We start from the raw sequence: 10116 nt of genomic DNA, 5'->3' as shown, positions 1-10116 counted from the left end.
CCCCTCCCTTACCTTCACTAACCAAGCAGCAAACACCACAAACTTTTCCTCTCCCGCATTCCCTTGTAGTCCTCTCCAATGGCATCCCCAAAGTGCTCCTTCTCCAGTACTGTCCTCTCCTCCTTCTTCTTCTTCTCTTCCTTGTGCTTCTTTGCATCGCAAGCCTTCGGCGACTCCGGATGGCAGACGGCACACGCCACATTCTACGGCGGTGGCGATGCCTCCGGCACGATGGGTGAGTTAATTTGAACTAAATGCCGGACTTGTCGTACTGCGTTAGGTCGACCTCGCCTCGCCAACTTCTTCTCATTGGTACAAATTGGCTTGGATGTTGCAGGAGGAGCTTGCGGGTATGGCAACCTCTACGGCCAGGGCTATGGGACCAACACTGCGGCCCTCAGCACCGCTCTCTTCAACAACGGGCTCAGCTGCGGCGCGTGCTACGAGATGCGGTGCGCTGATGACAGCCGGTGGTGCCTCCCGGGCTCCATCATCGTCACCGCCACCAACTTCTGTCCCCCCAACAACGCCCTCCCCAACGACAACGGTGGGTGGTGCAACCCCCCCCTGCAGCACTTCGACCTCGCCGAGCCTGCCTTCCTCCAAATTGCCCAATACCGGGCCGGCATCGTCCCCGTCTCCTTCCGCCGGTGAGCATTGCGTAACCAGTCTTCCAAAGAGTCATGTCTCCAAGTCTACGCAGGGACTTTCAATGAGCCGCGCGCGTGATCCTTATGAACTACTACTACTTGATATCTTGCAGGGTCCCCTGTGTGAAGAAGGGAGGGATAAGGTTCACCATCAATGGCCACTCCTACTTCAACTTGGTGCTCATCACCAATGTCGCCGGGTCCGGCGACGTGCATGCGGTGTCGATCAAGGGGTCGAAGACCGGGTGGCAGGCCATGTCGCAAAACTGGGGCCAGAACTGGCAGAGCAATGCATACCTCGACGGTCAGAGCCTCTCCTTCCAGGTCACCACCAGCGACGGAAGGACTGTCACCAGCAACGATGTCGCGCCGGCCGGCTGGCAGTTCGGCCAGACCTTCGAGGGAGGCCAATTCTAGGCCTCGCCGTTCTTATGGGTCTTTAAGGGTTTGGGGTCAGGGAGGGAAGCCTCTCTTGACTCTTGAGGGAGTGTTTGGGCCTAGTTGAAAGCTGAGGTAGCTTTATTAATTAGCACCCGCTGAGAAGGCCCAAGTAGTAAATGTACTAGACAAATAGGGGTTGGGTTTGTTCCTTGTTGGCAATTTAGATTGAATGCCTTGTGGTGAAATTAGGAAATCAAGGCCTTGGGTGTATACCGTAGGAATCCTCCACACAGGATGTGATTGTGTGGAGGTTGGTATATATATAAAGTACAGGGAAGTATGATCGATGTTTGTTTTGTCTTATTTCAAACATAATATTTGTAACCGATGGTTCTATAATAAGAATAAGAAATATGTTATTTGCACCAATAGCTTGTTTTATTATTATGTTATTATTTTTATTTTCTATGGACCTTGCGACTAGGACCATAAGCCGAGTTTGATGAATGATGAGTCTATTTGGCTTCAAGGAAAAAGATCTGAGCCTTAACCTGACCCGTTTGCACAATGGGTTCGTTCAAGTTTGGTCTTCTGGTTAGGTGATGATCATGTCTGAAATTTATGATTCATAAATCAAGGGGCACAAATTTCAGATTTATGTTGGTGTGAAATCTGGGAGGTCTGAGTTGGATATGAGTCTACCAAGCCTTTTGCCCTCCAAGCAAGATGCAGTGACAGGGTTTAGGGAAACTAGCAGGTCGCTTTTAGTTTTACCTATACATCCAAATATGGCTAGCTGCGAACGGCTTGGTGATTTAGTTTTTTCAACGTAGGGTTGAGAGGGATCTAATTAAGCACCACATTCTTTTAAAATCATGTGAAATAAGTACGATCAAACATAAGGTTTATATTAATGTTTTATCCTCAAACAATCCAAAACTCCATTTTTTAAGGTCATTGATGCCGGACCAAATCTGGAGGAAGAACTTCAGCGGGATTGTAAATCAGAACAGAAGAAGAGGGAGAAGAGAAAGAGGAGGAGGAGGAGAAGAGGAGGAGAGAAGAAGAGAGGAGGAGAATAGGTGGAGAGAAAATGTTTAATTCTTCATTAAAACCCTAATCAACATAAAAGTTCCCTTTAAATAGGGCCCCATAAGAACAATTAAAATAAACCCCTTACATAAAATAATTCCCCACAAATAAGCCCTAAAATGCAAATAAGCCCAGAATGAAATAAACCACAAATAAATCCTAAAACACAAATAAACCCAGAAATAACAATAAGCAAATATGCAAATAAAATGGGGACCTAGCTGATGTCCCCATCAACTCCTCCCGGGTGAGAAAAACTCGACCCCGTCGAGTGTAAATCGGGTCGGCTGTCGTACTGCTCCAGAAGATCCGGGTCAAGGCGCTGCAACTCAGCTCGCGAAATCCACGACACATCTGATTCGGGTCGACCTTTCCACCAAACAAGGTAACGTTGGTAGCTTCCTCTCCTGGTAGATATAACCTGCTCATCTAATATATGTTCTATGTGTTTTCTGCATGCATGAAACTGTGGAGGTGGAGGCTCACTAGCAGGTGCTAGAGCAGGGTGATCAACAACAGTGGATGTATCAACAAAAGGGTCAGAAGGAATGAATGTTGATTTCTTGTATGGGACTAAATCTTCAATATTAAATGTCGCACTAATCCCATAGTCTTCAGGAAGATCGACAACATACACATTCGAACTAATTTTCTTTAGGACTTTGAACGGTCCCGCACTACGAGATTGCAACTTTTTGAACGTTTCCGAAGGAAGTCGTTCAGGTCTAATTCTTACCATGACTGAATCACCTACATTTAATTCTTTATAACGTCGGTGCAAATCAGCAAAAGATTTATATTTTAAGTTATTAGAGTGAATAAGTTTGCTGATCTCCTGATGCAATGAATGCAGGTGTGAAGCAAATGATTGTGCAGACTCAGAGACTCTATGTTGATGAGACATGGGAATCAAGTCTATGGGTTGCCTAGGTTTATAGCCATTCACCACTTCAAAAGGACTCATGCCTATGGTCCTATTGACCGAACTATTATATGCAAACTCGGCAGTTGGTAACACGAGATCCCAAGTCCTAGTATGCTCACCTACTAGACATATGAGAAGACTCCCTAGACTTCGGTTGACAACTTCGGTCTGGCCATCAGTTTGGGGATGATAGGCAGAGAAAAATTTTAATTTGGTACCCATCATGTGCCAAAGAGTTTTCCAAAAATAGCTCATAAATTTAACATCCCTATCGGACACAATAGATTTAGAAAGACCATGGAGTCTAACGACTTCGTCAAAATAGAGTTTCGCAATCCTAGAAGCATCAGAAGTCTTAGAACATGGGAGAAAATGAGCCATTTTAGAGAATCGGTCCACTACTACAAAAATGGAATCGTGTTTGGTCGAGGTACGTGGAAGCCCTAACACAAAATCCATGCTAACATCTTGCCACGGACAATCAGGAACAGGTAGTGGAGTGTAAAGCCCAGTGTTCTGTTTACGTTGTTTGGCTAATTGACATGTGCGGCACTGAGCGACGATCTTGGCCACGTCTCTCTTGAGACTCGGCCAGAAGAAACGTCTTTCCACCATCTCAATGGTTTTGTCTCTCCCGAAATGCCCAGACAGTCCTCCAGCGTGTACTTCCCATACTAGAAAATCTCTCAAAGAAGTTCGAGGAATACACAAACGGTCGGAGCGAAAGAGATAATCATCGTATAAAAAGAAATCATCGTACTCTCTCTCTACTCTATCTCGTAAGGTCAGGTATACATTACTAAAATCGGGACAGGTCGTATATTGTTCCCTGATCCTTTCAAAACCAATTACTTCAGTGCTCATCATGGATAGGAGGAAGATCCGTCGACTGAGCGCATCAGCAGCCTTATTCTCAACTCCAGCTTTATGTTTCAGCACAAAAGTATATGCTTGTAGAAACTCAATCCATCGGCCATGTCGAAGGTTTAATTTCTTTTGAGAATTGAGATACTTTAAAGCCTCATGGTCTGAATACAGAACAAATTCTTGCGGTAGCAAATAGTGTCGCCAATGTCGCAAAGTTTGCACTACCGCATAGAATTCCTTATCATAGGTGGAATAACGCAACCTGCCATCACTTAACTTTTCGCTAAAGAACGCGACAGGGTGACCTTCTTGGCTTAACACACCACCTATGCCAACGCCAGAGGCATCACATGCGACCTCGAATACCTTAGTGAAATCGGGGAGGCGCAAGACAGGTGCTTCGGTCATCCTATGCTTAATATCTTTAAATGCTTGAGATGCCGACTTAGTCCAGATAAAGTCTCCTTTCTTCATACAATCTGTGATGGGAGACATTATTGAACTAAAATTTTTAATGAAGCGACGATAGAAAGTAGCCAGACCATGAAAACTACGTACTTCTGTTAAGGTCTTGGGCTCAGGCCAATCGACTATCGCGCTTACTTTTTCTGGATCAGCGGAGATACCCTTGGAAGACACTATGAATCCTAAGAAAGTGACGTGATCAGTCAGGAAGGCACACTTCTTAGGGTTTGCAAAGAAGCTTTCTTTCCGCAGGACTTCACAAACCTGCCTTAGGTGTGAGAGATGGAGCTCTTGAGTTTGACTATAAATGAGGATGTCATCAAAGTATACAACGATAAATTTGTTCAAGAAAGGTCGAAAGATCTGTGTCATCACCCTCATAAAAATACTTGGAGCATTTGTTAATCCGAAAGGCATTACTAACCATTCATAGAGTCCATCTTTGGTTTTGAATGCAGTTTTCCATTCATCCCCAGGACGAATCCGAATCTGGTGGTACCCACTCTTTAGGTCGATCTTGGAAAAAACTGTAGCACCAGACATATAGTCTAAAAGGTCATCCAGCCTAGGAATGGGAAAACGATACTTAACCGTGATTTTATTGATAGCACGGCTATCGACGCACATCCTCCAAGAGCCATCTTTCTTGGGAGTGAGGAGTGCAGGTACAGCACAGGGACTCAAACTCTCACGAATATACCCTCGAGTGACTAGTTCGTCAACTTGGCGTTTCAGTTCAGTGTGCTCGTTTGGATTGAGTCTATGGTGGGGAAGATTTGGCAGTGACGCTCCAGGAATGAGATCAATTACGTGCTGGATATCACGCATTGGAGGGAGTGCCTCTGGAAGATCAGTGGGGAAGACAGAGTGAAACTCCTCCAACAGAGGAACTACGGCGGCCGGATGTTCGGCATTTGACTCCACATTGATAACTCTAGCCACAAGGGCGAACACAGGTGAATGGCTTTCGATATCTTTCATTACCTCTTTCGAAGTAATGATGTGAAGTGACTCATCTTTTTGTGGTGTAGCACCCTTCTTCTCAGGGCTGGGCTCTTTAGGAGGCAATGAATTCAGTATAATTTTCCGACCCTGGAACATAAAACTACACGAATTTGACCGACCATGAAGTGTGACGTCCCTATCGTATAACCAAGGTCTTCCTAGAATGACTTGACCTACGTCCATCGGAAGGCAGTCGCACCAAATCTCGTCTTTATAAGATAGGAATTGAATCGGGACAAGGCATCTTTCTGAAACCGAAATGGACGTCTTATCTACCCAGGCTACTTTATATGGATTAGGATGAGGGGTAGATTTCAGGCCAAGGCGAGAAACAACTCCAGACGCAATGGCATTAATGCAACTCCCGCTATCAAATAAGATTTTGCATGTTTTACCATTGATCTTAATAAGTGTATAAAATAGGGAGGTTCTTCGCCAGTCTTGTTCGGTTTTTGTTTGGGCTAGTGTGCACCTAACCACATGGAGCCGATGGTTTTGGTCATTCCTATCAGTGGGCTCATTTTGGTATTCAGTCTGAACAAACTCTAACCCGGTCTTTTCATCTCCAAAGTCATCTACAAAATCCTCAATGTTTGGTTCATAGACTTCTTCGACACATTCAGTATCCTGGGTTCCTGCTTCCAATTCAGTCATTAAATAGGTCTTGGCGTTACATTGGGACGCAATATGGCCAAACTTTTGGCACCTGAAACACTGGGTTTGGTTTCTTAAGGGCGGGTTGGACCCTAATATGCCTTTTCCTTTATCAGTTGATGTACTTTGAGCAGGCACCGGGAACGTCCTAGTCGGTGTTTGGCTAGAATCGGGCTGGGTAGGATGGTTGGAGAGTGGTCTGGGTTGTGGAAGATGGCTTTGATTAGGTCGGGCTCCTGGGGGTAAGAACCGAGAGTCGGTACGTCTCACCACAGGGACTCGTAAAAAACTATCCACATCTTGAGCCAATTGGTATACCTGGCCAAGGGTAGTAATCTCTCGGAGGATCAATTCTTTCTAGATCTCCTCGCGGAGTCCTGCTCGAAACCTAGAAAGAGTAACAGTCTCCTCTTCGATTACACCGCACCTCATGTGAAACTCCTCAAATCGTGCAATGTAATCGGCAACAGTTGAAGTTTCTTGAGTTAGTTTCTGCCACCTATCCATAAGGCGTTGTCGGTAAGAGAATGGCAGATACTTCTCATTCAGTTTTTCTTTCATATCCTCCCAAGTGGTGATGCGTGGAAGCCTTTGGGTCTCACGCCGATGTTCAACGTTATGCCAGTACCAGTGAGCTTGCCCAATAAGCTTCATTTTGGCAAACCGTACTCTTCTATCATCAGTCATATCGTACCACTCAAAATAATTATCCATGGCTGCTCTCCAATCAAGGTACACGCTCGGCTCTAATTGACCAGCAAATGTGGGGGCTTCTACTCGCACGGTACGAAGTAGTCGCTCGTCAAGATCGCGCTGGTGATCAGGATGATGTTGGTTCCTAGGGGGATGGGGAAAAGCTACCGGCGGTGTGGTCAAACCAAACTCGGGATAAGCTGCGATTGGGGATGATGGTTCCGGAGTCCTAGGGTGTTGTACTAGAGCACGGATCTCACGTTTGAATTCGTCTTGATCAGCTCGTATTGCAGCTAATTGTTCCAGAATATCTTGTATAACTCTGGGGTCCATGGTGGATAAAGGGGTCTGAGAGTCAGTGAGGAGGTACTCTCTACCACTACGGGTGGGCATACAGGAACTACTCTAGTTGGTGATATGATATGCAATGCTACTAATGAACCCTAATTGTCCAAATGTGATGCAGGACAACCTACTGATGCAACCCACTAATGCAACCTACTATGAATTCGGAAATCAGCAACTTTTCATAAAAGTAACTTAAAATTAAATGTTACTAATTTGTACTTTGGTTATTTCAGAATTAAAGTAGAAAATTAGTCACTATAAGAAGTTAGGTTGCAAACACGTTTTACAGTCATTCAAAGTCCGAAAGTAATCTGATCTATGGATGTTGATGATGTCCTGACACTAAGGTGTGCTAATTTAATATTTAGATTTAATTGGTAGGTAGGACGGGTGTGGTGGAAAATGTTCTAGGTTTTGCAGTTTGACAAGAAAATAAGTTTCCAAATAGGGCTGTCATGCAAGAGAACTAGAACATATTTAGATAAGCAAGCCCAAAGGAGGAAGAACCTATTACGTGTGGTGAATGCAGTTGACCAGAATCGTCTGCTCGTGGAGTCTCGAACACGAAGTTGGCGCCGGGCAGAGCTAGCTGGAGTTATGGACCTGCATCTACAGCACAAGGCTCCCTGGGCTGTTGAAATGGGCTGAAGAATACTCTGGTTTGGGCCTGAAACAGGGCCTGCGGCCAAGGGCCTTGGGCTGATGGACAGAGTCGGGCCGTAGAGACGGACTGGGCTGGTGGCCTGCTGGACAAGTGGCAACAGGGCCAGAAGGAAGGGTTTGGTGGAAGGCGGGCCAAAGAAGCCCACGATGGTGGCTTGGAGTTGGATGACTGCAACAGGGGTGGGGAAAAAGTGGAGTTAGGGGAAGGGGCTCGGTGCTTCTCGGCGGAAGGGGGAAACTGCAGGCGGCGGTCGGCAGTGGTAAGGAGGCGGGACGGAGCTGCGGTGGCGTGCGACGGCGATGGGGAGGCGGCGCGGCTCGGTGGGGAAGAGGCGGTGAAATGTTGGTGGAAGCGGTGGTTTTGCGGCGTGCGAGCGGAGGGACAGCGGTGAAGCAAGGAGAGATAGGCGGCGGCGGTGGTGGCACTCAGGCGGTCGCGGGAGCGGCGGGGACGGCAACGGCGAGGCGGCGCGGGAGGGAGAAAACGGGGCTCGGGAGAAGGCGGATCTCGGCGGCGGCAAGAGGCGGCACGAGCGGAGGCGGCGAAGGCGGAGTGAGGCCCGAACGGCACGGACACAAGGGCGGCGCGGCTCGGTTGACGGAAGAGAAGACGTCGGCGGCAGAGAGGCACGGCAGGGGCGGCGGCAATGGCGTCGGCGGCGGAAACCCTAGGGTTTCCGTTCGACAGACACAGAGGTTAGTTTTTAGTTTTTTTTTTTTTTTTTGGAAACACGTGCAGGTCACGTGATCCTACGGGATTTTTTTTTTTCTTTTGGGAGACCCGAGTTATCGGGTTGGGGTAACGGGTTTAGAACCGACCCTTTACCGTAACTCCTTCTTCAACCTCCCGATCAATTCGGGAGGGCGTTCCGGCCGCTTCGGCGGTGGTTGCGGAACGGCCGAACGGAACGGTGACGGTGGCTCCGTTGTCGGCGGCGACAGGCGGCGGCTGGTCGTGGTGGCGGCCGGGATTTCCTTGTGCGCGGTGGTCGGCGGGTGCGTCAACAGTGCCGAGGGACAAGGTCGAAAAGAGGTCGGCGACGCTCTTCCTCTTTCCGGCAGCGGGAGTCACACGTGGCCCTTCGACGCGCTCCGGTGTCCGTGGTCGACGTACAGCGTAGTATTCGTGCGGCCACGGGAATCCGGGAATCCGGCGACGCTCGGCCATACACCGGTGGTGGTGGCGTCAGTTGCAGGCTCTGGTGGAGGGCCAGAGGCGGCGCTGCAGGGAGGGTTCCGGAGGATCTGATGGAAAGAGGTGGTTGCGGCAGGGAGGGGCACGGTGGAACTGCTCGGCCACGGGGAAGATTCCTTTTTTTTTTTTTTTGGCTCTCGGTTTGGAAGAAGTAGCTGGGAGATGGAAGTGCCCAACACAGTCTTCTCTATTTCACAGGAAGGCTCGGACGATCTGGATCGGACTTTGGCAGCAGGGGCAAAGCCTCTTGCTCTGATACCAAGTTAATGCCGGACCAAATCTGGAGGAAGAACTTCAGCGGGATTGTAAATCAGAACAGAAGAAGAGGGAGAAGAGAAAGAGGAGGAGGAGGAGAAGAGGAGGAGAGAAGAAGAGAGGAGGAGAATAGGTGGAGAGAAAATGTTTAATTCTTCATTAAAACCCTAATCAACATAAAAGTTCCCTTTAAATAGGGCCCCATAAGAACAATTAAAATAAACCCTTTACATAAAATAATTCCCCACAAATAAGCCCTAAAATGCAAATAAGCCCAGAATGAAATAAACTACAAATAAATCCTAAAACACAAATAAACCCAGAAATAACAATAAGCAAATATGCAAATAAAATGGGGACCTAGCTGATGTCCCCATCAGTCATATAGCTTTGCGTGAAGAAATTCCCTGTATCTGGACAATAAGGGATGCCCTTCTCTTCCCCTTGTTATCAATTCCTTTTATATTAAACAGGGTCACATTTATCTGACTAAACCAATGTAATTGTTAAAATCATTGAGGAGTTGGTACCAATAACTTGAGTTTGAGTTCCGCTCTCATCTTGATTTTTCTCAGGCTTCATCCTAAATTTCAAAAAACTAAAAAGTAAAAAGTTTAGCTAAATTATTCCATGCAAGGGAAATTGGTAGGTAATGTATGGCTGAAGCAAAGACATTCTTGAGATAAGAATGGCCTTAATAACATTGCACCAAATTTGCTTCTTATTGAGCCAAAGAGTTGCCAACTAATTTAAAAGGGTCATCATGATTTTTTTTTTTTTTTTGAAGAGAAGGACAAAGGGTCATCATGATTGTCGGAATCAAATGTTTGGACTAGATTCGTGTGTGATAAAATCTTGTTCTATTATCTTATAGTTGACCGAAATGACAAAGATACCGAAATGCAATTAAGCTTTGTTTACAC

At 46.8% G+C, this 10116-nt stretch overlaps 1 pseudogene; it reads left to right on the top strand.

The window, feature by feature from the left end:
- LOC103702125 lies at positions 1 to 1460 on the top strand (annotated as a pseudogene).
- The last annotated feature ends 8656 nt before the right edge of the window (positions 1461 to 10116 follow it).

The sequence above is a fragment of the Phoenix dactylifera genome, chromosome 3, assembly GCF_009389715.1.
Source record: "Phoenix dactylifera cultivar Barhee BC4 chromosome 3, palm_55x_up_171113_PBpolish2nd_filt_p, whole genome shotgun sequence".
NCBI classification, from domain to species: Eukaryota; Viridiplantae; Streptophyta; class Magnoliopsida; order Arecales; family Arecaceae; genus Phoenix; species Phoenix dactylifera.
Note: the sequence above shows the minus strand (reverse complement) of the source record. Positions and strands in the feature narration are given on the sequence as shown.